The sequence below is a fragment of the Strongylocentrotus purpuratus genome, unplaced genomic scaffold (assembly GCF_000002235.5).
Source record: "Strongylocentrotus purpuratus isolate Spur 01 unplaced genomic scaffold, Spur_5.0 spur5_contig_849, whole genome shotgun sequence".
Taxonomy (NCBI): domain Eukaryota; kingdom Metazoa; phylum Echinodermata; class Echinoidea; order Camarodonta; family Strongylocentrotidae; genus Strongylocentrotus; species Strongylocentrotus purpuratus.
Genome location: NW_022145556.1, coordinates 522,349 through 533,613, shown reverse-complemented (window position 1 = coordinate 533,613; position 11,265 = coordinate 522,349). Strand labels below are relative to the sequence as shown.

Genomic DNA, 11,265 nt, shown 5'->3' with positions numbered 1-11,265 from the left:
ATAGTAGATAGTACAAAAAAGAAAAGAAAAAAGGAGGCGGCTGCCAAAAAGGAGACGGGCGGGGCGAGAAATACTTTATTTTTGTTATTTGGCCTAAAAAACAAACACTTATATTTCATACAAATATTTTAACTATATCCATTGCATAAGTTTGTATAGCCCAAACCGATAATGATATAATAATGATAATGATAAAAACGTTGCTTATAAAGCGCTTACCACCGAAGTCTCTAAGCGCTTATATAGATAACATCTATAAAGTAGTCACAAAAAACGCATGAAAATTGCATTAGAAAATTGTCTGAAATATGCTACATAGACACGGACGCGTGCAAAATACCTTTTGCCTTCAAATTATTATTATTTTGTTTAAAATCACATAACTTTATTTTCAAATTCTATTTTGTTTACAACTATTCCAAATCATTACGAGGTATTAACATGGGGAAGCATAATCCATTACAAGTAGTGAAAGGGGGCACGTGTCCCGGGTGACAGTTGAAGGGGCGCAAAAACGGAAAAGAAAGTGGGTGCAATAAATGCCCCCCCCCCAAAAAAAAATAAAAAATAAATAAAATAAATAAAATAAATAAATAAATAAATAAATAAATAAATAAATAAATAAAAAATAAAAAAATAAGAGGAAGAGAAAGGGGAGAACATTAATAAGAGGCGATCCAACCCTTTGATAACAAGTTCATTTGTGTGAAAGTAGAAAAATAAGATAAACATAATAGCGAAATAAATGAATCAGACAATTATAAGAAAGCTATGAATGATTCAAATATGAGATCACTAAATCTATGCGAATCTCAAAATTGGCAGTTTGGCCTTTGGATTGTGACGTCGTCGCGGATTAATCTCCCGCTTGTCGAGTACAAAAAAATATCATTAATTTATATTTTTCTCCTAAGTGCCTTCTCCCTCGGGGCACTACTCAAAGATTAGTATAGTATGGATAGCATATTATTATAGGTCCTCTAAAGAGAAGAGACCCTCCTGAGTCATTCATTTTTTCAGAAATTGACATTTTAGTCATTTTGTGTGTTCAAGCAAATGGAAAACTTCTCCGTCACTACATCATATAGACATTGCCGATTCGCCAATTGGAAGAGCCCATTTCTAAAGTGACTACAACTTTTATACATTCAAAACTTTCACCAGTCTACTTTTCTTATTTGTTGCTGTCATCTACGGTAGTTTGCTATCAAGGTTGGATTATGCGCCCCTCTTATGAAGGTTGAAAGGTATTTAGAGATGAAATTGTGGAAGGTGATGCGAACATTTCCTTAAGGTTCTTCGCTTTGCTCCCTCGCATGTGCTCCACGATCTCGTAATTTCACCCTACACATCCCAAAGATCAATTTGAAAAACAGTCGATTTGTTGGTCTGCCATTTGCACTACTGGAAAAACCCATGCCAAAACGTCGAAATTTGCTCATACCGGTTTTAGGGTGAGCAGTGCGCTACTCATCGGTGCCCTGCATTCGTTGGCGCTGAAAACAAAACGGTGAAGCTCCGGCAAGCGTTTGCACTCCAGATAACAACAGAGGTGTGCTTTTCGATTTCGATTTCTCGTCGCGTTTGCGAAACACCGGAATGTGAGAAAAACCGACGCTTTTTGGTTGCAGTGTAAATGCAGGTTATATGAATTATAGTTTATACAACTAATAGCATTCTAAAGGGTCAGATAATTTACAATTCCCGTTGCTTTGCTCCTTATTGTACCTCAATCAGGCGCGTACGCAGGGGGGGGGGGGGTTAAATCCCCCTTGAGTGTTTTTATGTGCATGTTTTGTGTATGTTTTTTTTGGGGAAAAAACCTTTTGAGATTTAAAAAAAAAAAAAAATTAAAAAAAATTAAAATTATGCCAATGGCTGACCTAAAAAAGTTGACCACCCCCCCCCCCCCCCACCGGAACAAAATGTCAATTTTTCAAATTTCGAGACCAAACAAAAAAAAGTGTCCTCTCACAGGTAAACGCACCCAGAAAACTGTCCGTAGACTACTCACCTCGGTCGGCGGGGTGCACGGATATTATCCTGCAGTGGCGGATCCAGGGGGGGGGGGGTCCCCCTTGAGAAAAAAATCATGTAAACTCACGTGATTTTTACCTTTTTGGGGGGTTGGGCCCCCCCCCCCCTGGCGCTCAAGGGGGGGGGGTGCAAATTGAAAAAAATTTGAGGACCAAAAAAAAAAAAAAAAAAAATGTGCTCACTACCCCAGCCTCATAAATTCGTAGGCTATCAGTATTGTACTAACAATACAGAAAGCAACTGATACTATATTCGTGATCTCGTAAATAGCTAGTTATCTACTGCACATAGCTGTGACGCAAAACTGATTCCGGATTACAATACTATCATACATGTATAACACTCAAGATATGAACCAAAATTGATTACCTTTCATTTCAGTTGTGTATTCCAATATATATGTCTCCAGTTTATGTTGGATAAGGAATGAAGAAAGTAATATGTAGCTCTATAAATATGGATCAAATATCAACGAATCGCAACGCAAAGTATCCTAAACACATGCATAACATGTAATACGTGGCGCTGTAGTTTGTACGCTCGTGAATTTGGACTTTGGTCTTTGGAAACAGGAAGCCAAAAATAAAAGGAAATGTGTCAATGATATCATCAACAGTGGCGTAATGAGCAAAAACGTTGGGGGTGGGGGGGGGGGGGGAGCCGGCTGAACGAAAATCCGCATCACCACCAGTCTCGTCATGTTCGTGCAGGCCATGCGGGACGTTTTTCATTGTGTGTGTGTGTGGGGGGGGCTATATATTTACGATCAGGTAGAGCGTAGCAAGCGAAGCGAGTGGACCGTATATTGGCGTGGGGTCCAGGGTTATTACGGTGAAATGAGCATTTAGGGGCCGCATTAGAGCCCCCGGAAGCGCAGGGGTTTAAGGTATTTAATTACGGTACGTGAGATGAGCATATTTTGATACCTTATATGTGACACTGGCAGGTCACTAATTGTCGTGGGATCCAGGGGCGAAGCTCTTCCCGTAATTTGAAAATTTGACCGATCGACATTTCGTTCCGTTGGGGGGGGGGGGGGGGGGGGGGGGGGGGGGTTAGGTCGCCTTTTTTTTAGGTCACCCATTAGATTTTTTTAAATAATTTTTTAAATTTTTGTTATCATAATAAAAACATGAAGGGGGTTTGACCCCCTCCCCCCCCCCCATACTGCGTACGCGCCTGCCCCCCCATTAATACACCAGTGATCATCATATGCCATCGGACTCATGGTAATTTGATATTCAGATGCAATCCTTGAAATTCACTTTTGGGGGAGACAGATTTGGGATAATTCCGTGTTGAGTGGAAATCCACCAAAAATTATGGAATCCACTCTCGAAACGGTTATTCAATCACTACTTCAAATCCAAATATGACTACTAAAATGCCGATTTATGCTCATCGATTGTTGAAAATTTTGAGATAACAAAATTTCCACCACCTACAGGCCTATTTGACGAAGGTACACAGTGAGCCGGGTTTTTTACAATTTCCCCCAAAATTATCCTTTTCTTTGATGGGTAGTGTCCTTCTCATCTTTTGTTAGGACAACTTATGTCTACCTATCATGCTCCTGTGTTTTATTCATCACACTGTAGACCAATGGAGTCTAGGGTAGGAGAGTCCAAAGGTCCATTTAAACTACTGAAGTGTGTCAAATCAAAATGGAGAGATGTGATGAGAGATGGTTTTTGAATAACGAAATAACTGAAGAGGTTCATCTGGTTGGAGTTGAAACTTGAAAATCATTGTTTTCTTCATAACCAGTGGAAACCTCCTTTTTTGGATAAGCCTTCCCTTGTTGTGCTGCAAGCTTCTGTCGTGGCTGGCGCTGTTGCTGATGCAGCAAGACGATGTGATAGAATTAAACTCTCAGAAAGTGACAAAGAAATAAACTCACATACTGAACAGAGACTGACTACGGTCCCATTCTACTTCCTCGTCAAACTGCATCAACAGCAGCGCCATCTACGACATGGGTCTGAAGAAGCTTGCTACACAGCAAGGGAAAGCTTACAAAAACAGATAATTTTCCACTGAGTGTGAAGAGAGCACTTCATTTTCTTTTTATTCACTCTTTTAATACAGGTGCTCCTTCCCCCCAAAAAATAACAAACATTTTTGTTCAGTGCTCCTTCCTTCGTTTAATAACGCTCCGCCGCTTCAGCCTAAGTTCTGAACTCTAAATCGGTTACAAAATTTACCATTTTGTCAATCGCCGCTAGTTATTTTATTTTTTTATTGATGAAATCTGCTATCACATAATCATCGATTGAACTTTATTATGTTCTATATTTCAGTCTTACAATGGCAACCTCCAAGCTTCAAGGAAGGGGCGATTCATCCCGTAACATAGACAGAAGCGACAATGAAGAGAGATACGAGGTAAGAAATGAGAGGTGTCAAAATTCGAAGGATTGGAGAGCGGAAAAGGAAAATAATCCTACCAGCTTCCGAGGGTTGGATTTTTTTTTTGGGGGGGGGGGGGGGGCGGAGGGAGGGGGAGAAGCAATTTTTTTATTCGGGAATATTTGGGAACCCCCTCAGCACTCTTAGACTCTATAGATGAGTTATGGGGGTGGGTTCGCAAACATTTGTATGGAGGGAATCGTTTCGGTGGAAATATCCTCGGAAAACCTCTCTACTTTATTGTAAACAATTGGGGGGGGGGGGGGGAGGGGTATCTTATTCCCATTGTAAGGCTTTCATATTATTAAAATTTCCAAAACTTTGTATTACCTTTAATAATTGTATAAAGTTAGAGCAGTTGAATACAATGCACCAACTGGATAACTAGATGAAGGGTTATATACAGTGTACCTATATATATACGTATACACAAATCGTTATCAAAATCTAATCATGGAAGGAGATCCACCAGGAGTGCTACCCATTAGTGTCCAGCCAACTGACGAAAGATTGGGACTGGACACCGCTCCAGAAGAAATGATGGAGATTGTAAGCACAGCTTCATTTTCCTATGGCTACATGCATGTTTGCAAGAGTCGTACATGTAAAAAATAACACTAATTATTCTAGGAGTCTGCTATCATAGCAATGAATCGTTAATTAATCAATAATTATTTGTGAAGTATTACCGTGACAGACAAGTATTATAAATGTATTTTTGTTTAATGATCTATAAGGATTGTTGCTTCTGCTAATCGATTAAGTCATTCGATTAGTGGAGGGGTCTCTAGCCCCATGCAGCCCTCAATAATATTGGATCCTTTGAAATATTACATTGACATGCATCGATCTCGATGATAATGTCATATATAATATAAATAACATAGATATATATACTGGTATAAACCTTTATATACAAAAATTATAATAAAAATCTAATATTTTTCTATATCGTTTCTGAAGGAAGTAGATACACCAGAAGTACTACCCATTAGTGTCCAACCCACTGACGAAAGATTGGGACTGGACACCGCTCCAGAAGAAATGATGGAGATTGTAAGCACAGCTTCATTTTCCTATGGCTACATGCATGTTTGCAGGAATCGTACATGTAAAAAAAAACACTAATTATTCTAGGAGTCTGCTATCATAGTAATGAATTGTTAATAATCAATAATTATCTGTGAAGTATTGCCATGACAGACAAGGATTATAAATGTATTTTCGTTTAATGATCTAAAAGGATTGTTGCTTCTGCTAATTGATGAAGTCATTCGATTAGTGGAGGGATCCCGTGCCCCAGCCCTAAATAATATTGGAAACTATTGGAAATATTATAATGACATGCATCGATCTCGATGATAATGTCATAATATAAATAACATAAATATATATACTGTTATAAACCTTTGTATACAACAATCATAATCAAAATCTAATATTTTTCTCTATCGCTTCTGAAGGAAGGAGATACACAAGAAGTGCTACCCATTAGTGTCCAACCCACTGACGAAAGATTGGGACTGGACACTGCTCCAGAAGAAATGATGGAGATTGTAAGCACATCTTCATTTTCCTATGGCTACATGCATGTTTGCAGGAATCGTACATGTAAAAAACAACACTAATTATTCTAGGAGTCTGCTATCATAGTCATGAATTTTTATTGAATCAATAATTATTATTTTGTGAAAGTTTTACCGTGACAGACAAGTATTATGAATCTATTTTCGTTTAATGATCTAAAAGGATTGTTGCTTCTGCTAATCGATTTAGTAATTCAATTAGTGGAGGGATCCCGTGCCCAAGCCCTAAATAATATTGGAACCTTTGAAATATGATATTGATGATATGCATCGATCTCGATGATAATGTCATATGTTTATATAATCTTGTATACATGTATTCGTATACACAAATCGTAATACTTATCTCTATCGTTTCTGAAGGAAGGAGATACACCTGAGATGCTCTCCGTGAGCGTCCAACCAACCGATGAGAGATTGGAACTGGACACTGCTCCGGAAGAAATGATGGAGATTGTAAGCACGGCTTCATTTTCCTATGGCTATGTTTGCAGAAATTGTTCATGTAAAAAAGTTCATGGCGGTGGGTGGTTATTGATAATTATGTTCAGGGATGTTCGAAGCTAGACTTTGAGCAATAATGGCTTCAGGATGAGATTGGCCTATCTATCAACACAATTATTGATAGCGATTCAAATTTCTAAAAGAGGTAAAAATTAACTAAATGGTTGTTATGAACATTCTCTTTTATTCACCTCATTTCCCCCCTTTTCATTTTTGTTCTAGGGATAACTGTGATCTGATGAAGGCTGATAAGCGTCATACCTCGGTCTTCCTCTGTCTTCGCACCATGTTTGCTCATCCGGGGGGGGGGGGGCAACTATGGAATGGGGTCCCATAGTGTTTTGCAGCTCCCAGACCTATAGGTCCGTAGTCTGAAGTCAGGTTTAACTTTAAACTTGGTTTCAGAATACGGGCCATAGGGTTTGTAATTTAGTATTGTATTTATCTTATTACACCCCCCCTCACAAAGTTGAGAAAGAAAAACAAAATTGAGATCCCTGATGATGTATTATAAGGCCCATATGTTCTTACTTTTTATCGGAAATTGAATGGATATTGTCCATAAATTTACCTACATCTCTTTCCCCTCATCTCCCCTCGCCCTTTCTCTCTCTTTTCCCCTTTCTTTCTCTTCTTTGTTTTATATTTGTCTGTTTCATTTCCACTCTAGTACTGTCACAATGTCATTTATTCTTATTCGTACTTTGTATAAGCAAGCATATATATTTATCTTTTTTTTCCATACCTGATTTATTGAATGTTCATCTTTTTCTTCATCATGTTTATTATGTCATTTATATATATATATTTTCATTCACTGTAAAATGTTTCATTAATCGATTAATAAATATATTGTTATTGATTGATAATGACCAACTTTTTTCATTTCTTTAATAAATTGAATGACTAAAATCACTCAGCTTTAATTGCGAATGGTGCAAAATGGTATTTAATTCTAGCTCCTAAACACTGACCTCAAGGAACAAAAAGAACCTGCAGATTTCTGCTAACAGATAACTTGAGAACTTTACTCAAACTTGAACAACGAGAACGAGAGAAAGAGAAATACACTTGTACCAAAGTGGCAGAGGAACGAAACAGTCAAGTGAGAGAACAAGAGGAAGAATCAAGGTTGAGAAGAAGGGGAGCAGAAAAAGAACAGAGGGCAGATAAAAAAGATTGGTAGAACTACTTTAGGTGGCTCAAAAGAAAACGCACATCGTACGTAGAAAAGGAAGGAAGGTGAAATAGAGAATAGGAGAGAGAAAGAGAGCTCTGTCTGAGAGAGAGGATGAGAAAGAGAGGGATACACACACAGAGACGCAGAGAGAGAGAGAGAGAGACATACATTGAGAGATAAAGAGAGAGAAAGAGAGAGAGAGAGAGGGGTGACAGAGAGAGAGAGAGAGAGAGATAGAGAGAGAGAGAGAGAGAGAGAGGAAGAGAGAGAGACACACACACAAATAGACACACATAGAGATATATACATAAAGAGATAAAGAGAGAGAGAGAGGGGAATAGAGCAGAAAAAAGGGATAGGATGGGCGGATATCATTTTAGAAATCCTTTTCTATCAACATATCCTGTTTACTGACAAGATCTACAATTATGATGTTCCCATCAATCGTTCCCAGTTATGAATATAGGGATAGTTGAGTTTTGTTGCAGAGGGCGCTACACAATAATTTTTTTTGGTAAGATAATGAAAAACTGAGTGTCAAAATTAAAAGAATATACAATTTGAATGGTGCAATTATCGGTGCAGACAACAGCTGAAATATCCATGCATATAAACATTTCTAATATTTGGTATGCCCCACAAATATTCGGTAATTTTGAACCAGTCGTTAAAATACGAAATAGTGCCTTATCCGATTTATTCCAGCCAATACCAATATTTGCTTTTTGTTGGCTTTTTCGGGTTGGTTATAATATGCACAACCAGCCGGTCCGTGTATTGTTATTATTAGTTAATTAAGAGTCACCGTATTTATTTGAAAGTGGAGCTGAATTGGTATGATCGTCTTTAATCTAAATTTCACACATTTTGGGGTCTAAAATTAACTTCATAGCAATTTTAGGTCCTAAAAGGGCACTAGAAATGTTATACAGAAGAATGAGAGCAATAACCATGCACTTTTAAAAGGCATTTGCAGTCTTAAACAAGAACTCAACTATCCCTTTTAGCGTCTTCAAAAAGATTTACGAGACATCTTCACTGTTGGTCTTCTTCCTCTTCCTCATCGAAATCCTCCTCTTCGACAGTTGCGTCCTAGTACTGCTGGTACTCGGACACCAGGTCATTCATGTTGCTCTCAGCCTCAGTGAACTCCATCTCGTCCATACCCCACCAGTGTACAATTGGAGGTAGGCCTTTCGTCTGAACATTGCGGAGAACTGCTCAGAGATGCGTTTAAAGAGTTCCTGGATGGCGGTGCTGTTGCCGATGAAGGTGGCTGCCATTTTGAGACCGCGGGGAGGGATGTCACAGACAGCAGTCTTAACATTATTCGGGATCCATTCGACGAAGTAGCTGCTGTTCTTGTTCTGTGCGTTGAGCATCTGTTCGTTAACCTCCTTCATGGACATACGGCCACGGAAGATTGCGGCAACGGTGAGGTAGCGGTCGTGGCGAGGATCGCAGGCTGCCATCATGTTCTTAGAATCAAACATCTGATGTGTTAGCTCGGCAACAGATGTGGCCCTGTATTGTTGACTACCACAGCTTGTCAGAGGAGCAAATCCAGGCATGAAGAAATGGAGACGTGGAAATGGAACCATGTTGACTGCTAGCTTACGAAGATCTGCGTTCAGCTGGCCAGGAAATATGAGACAAGTTGTGACGCCACTCATGGTTGCAGACACAAGATGATTCAGGTCACTATAGGTCGGAGTCGTAAGCTTCAGGGGTCGGAAGCAGATGTCGTAGCCGACTCCGACAGCCGACAGAGTACTTCGTTGCCGATGCAGAACTCATCATCGGTGATCTCGACCAGTTGGTGGACGGACAGGGTGGCGTTGTAAGGTTCGACGACGGTGTCTGAAGCCTTTGGCGAAGAGACAACGCTGAATGACGTCATGATCCGATCAGGGTATTCCTCACGGATCTTGGTTATCAGGAGGGTTCCCATACCAGAGCCAGTTCCACCTCCCAAAGAATGTGTAAGCTGGAACCCCTGTGGACATAGACACATGAAATAAATGCTCATGCATGTTTAAGCCAGGCCCTTAGTCAAGAGATTAAATAAAGTATTCTGGTATTTGTAACGAACAGATGAACTGTTGTTAATTCAGTAGCTAGACGACAAAGTCATAATAGCAATTCGAAATAGACGGACACATAATTACAAGCGTTGCCCTAAAACACTTTCAAAGGTTTTTTTTTTAATGCTTCATGGTGGATGTATTACTATGATCGAAACAATGACACAATTTTTTGTAAACCAACCTGAATACAGTCACATCCCTCGGCCTCCTCTTACAACGTCCATCAGAGAATGGATGAGTTCAGCGCCTTCTGTATAGTGTCCTTTGGCCTAGTTGTTCCCTGCTCCGCTCTGGCCAAAGACGAAGTTGTCTGGTCTGAAAAGCTGACCAAATGGACCAGAACGGACCGAATCCATAGTGCCTGGCTCAAGGTCGAGAAGAACCGCTCTTGGGACGTGTTGTCCTCCTGCAGCCTCATTGTAGTAGACGTTGATACGCTCGAGCTGGAGATCAGAGTCACCTTGGTAAGTACCGGTCGGGTCGATGCCGTGTTTATCAGAGATCACCTCCCAGAACTAGACAATCATTGTCAAGAGGAATGATTAGAGAATCATGCTAGTTCAAATTGGGATCATATTTTCAATTGAATTCATTTTTACAAATTAGTTATCATATTAGGTTTATGGCATATTATAGTAGGCTAACAGGTGAACAGACATGTTTGGCGTGGGCGTGATGCGATTTTATAATTTGCATACAGGTACTTGGTAAAGGTACATATAGATTTAAATCATAAAATTAACCACATGAGGGAACCAATAATATTCACCTGATCACGTGTAAAACCATAGTGCACTTGAATACGGAAAAACCCTAAGATAGTAGTTTATCAGACTATTATTACAGGTTTAAAGAAGCCTTTGTGGAAATAAATTCATCGAAAATAAACAAATTGATTGAGCATCGGAAGCCCGTTTCAATGTTTTCTCCGCTTACAATAATACTAAGATTTCATGTTTTTGATCTGGTAAGAAGTAGTAAGCTGATAATTCCACAAAAAATCCGAAAGTTATAAATTCTCATTATTTATGGTAAAGCAAGGCTCTTGCTGAAGAGAAACTAATCGAACAGTAGAACACAATATTTGCGTGAAACAACAGACTCATTGCGGAACGCTGACTACTGAATCATGTTAAAGAGCGCCCCCTTGTGCTGTCCCGATCAACGTCACTTATAAAATGTTTTGATTGTGTCAATATCACAGCAAGGAAATAAAACTAAAATAGAATGATCGTGTGTATTCTGGCAGCTTATGTGCAACAGCAATTAAATGGCCAAACTAGCAATAGAGCAATAGAAACACCATTCGCAATGGACTGAGATATACCTAATATAGACGATGATTGGCCCAACAGATGATTCGTCTTATCTTTTATGTCTACTTCACGTCACATCAGGGGAAGACCCTTTGGACCGGTTTGACCCAGATATCCTTTAAGTTTTATCCTTGCAGTTTTTGTTC

At 39.3% G+C, this 11,265-nt stretch overlaps 1 pseudogene; it reads right to left on the bottom strand.

The window, feature by feature from the left end:
- Positions 1 to 8,727: 8,727 nt before the first annotated feature.
- Positions 8,728 to 10,327, bottom strand: LOC115927567 (annotated as a pseudogene).
- Positions 10,328 to 11,265: the final 938 nt, after the last annotated feature.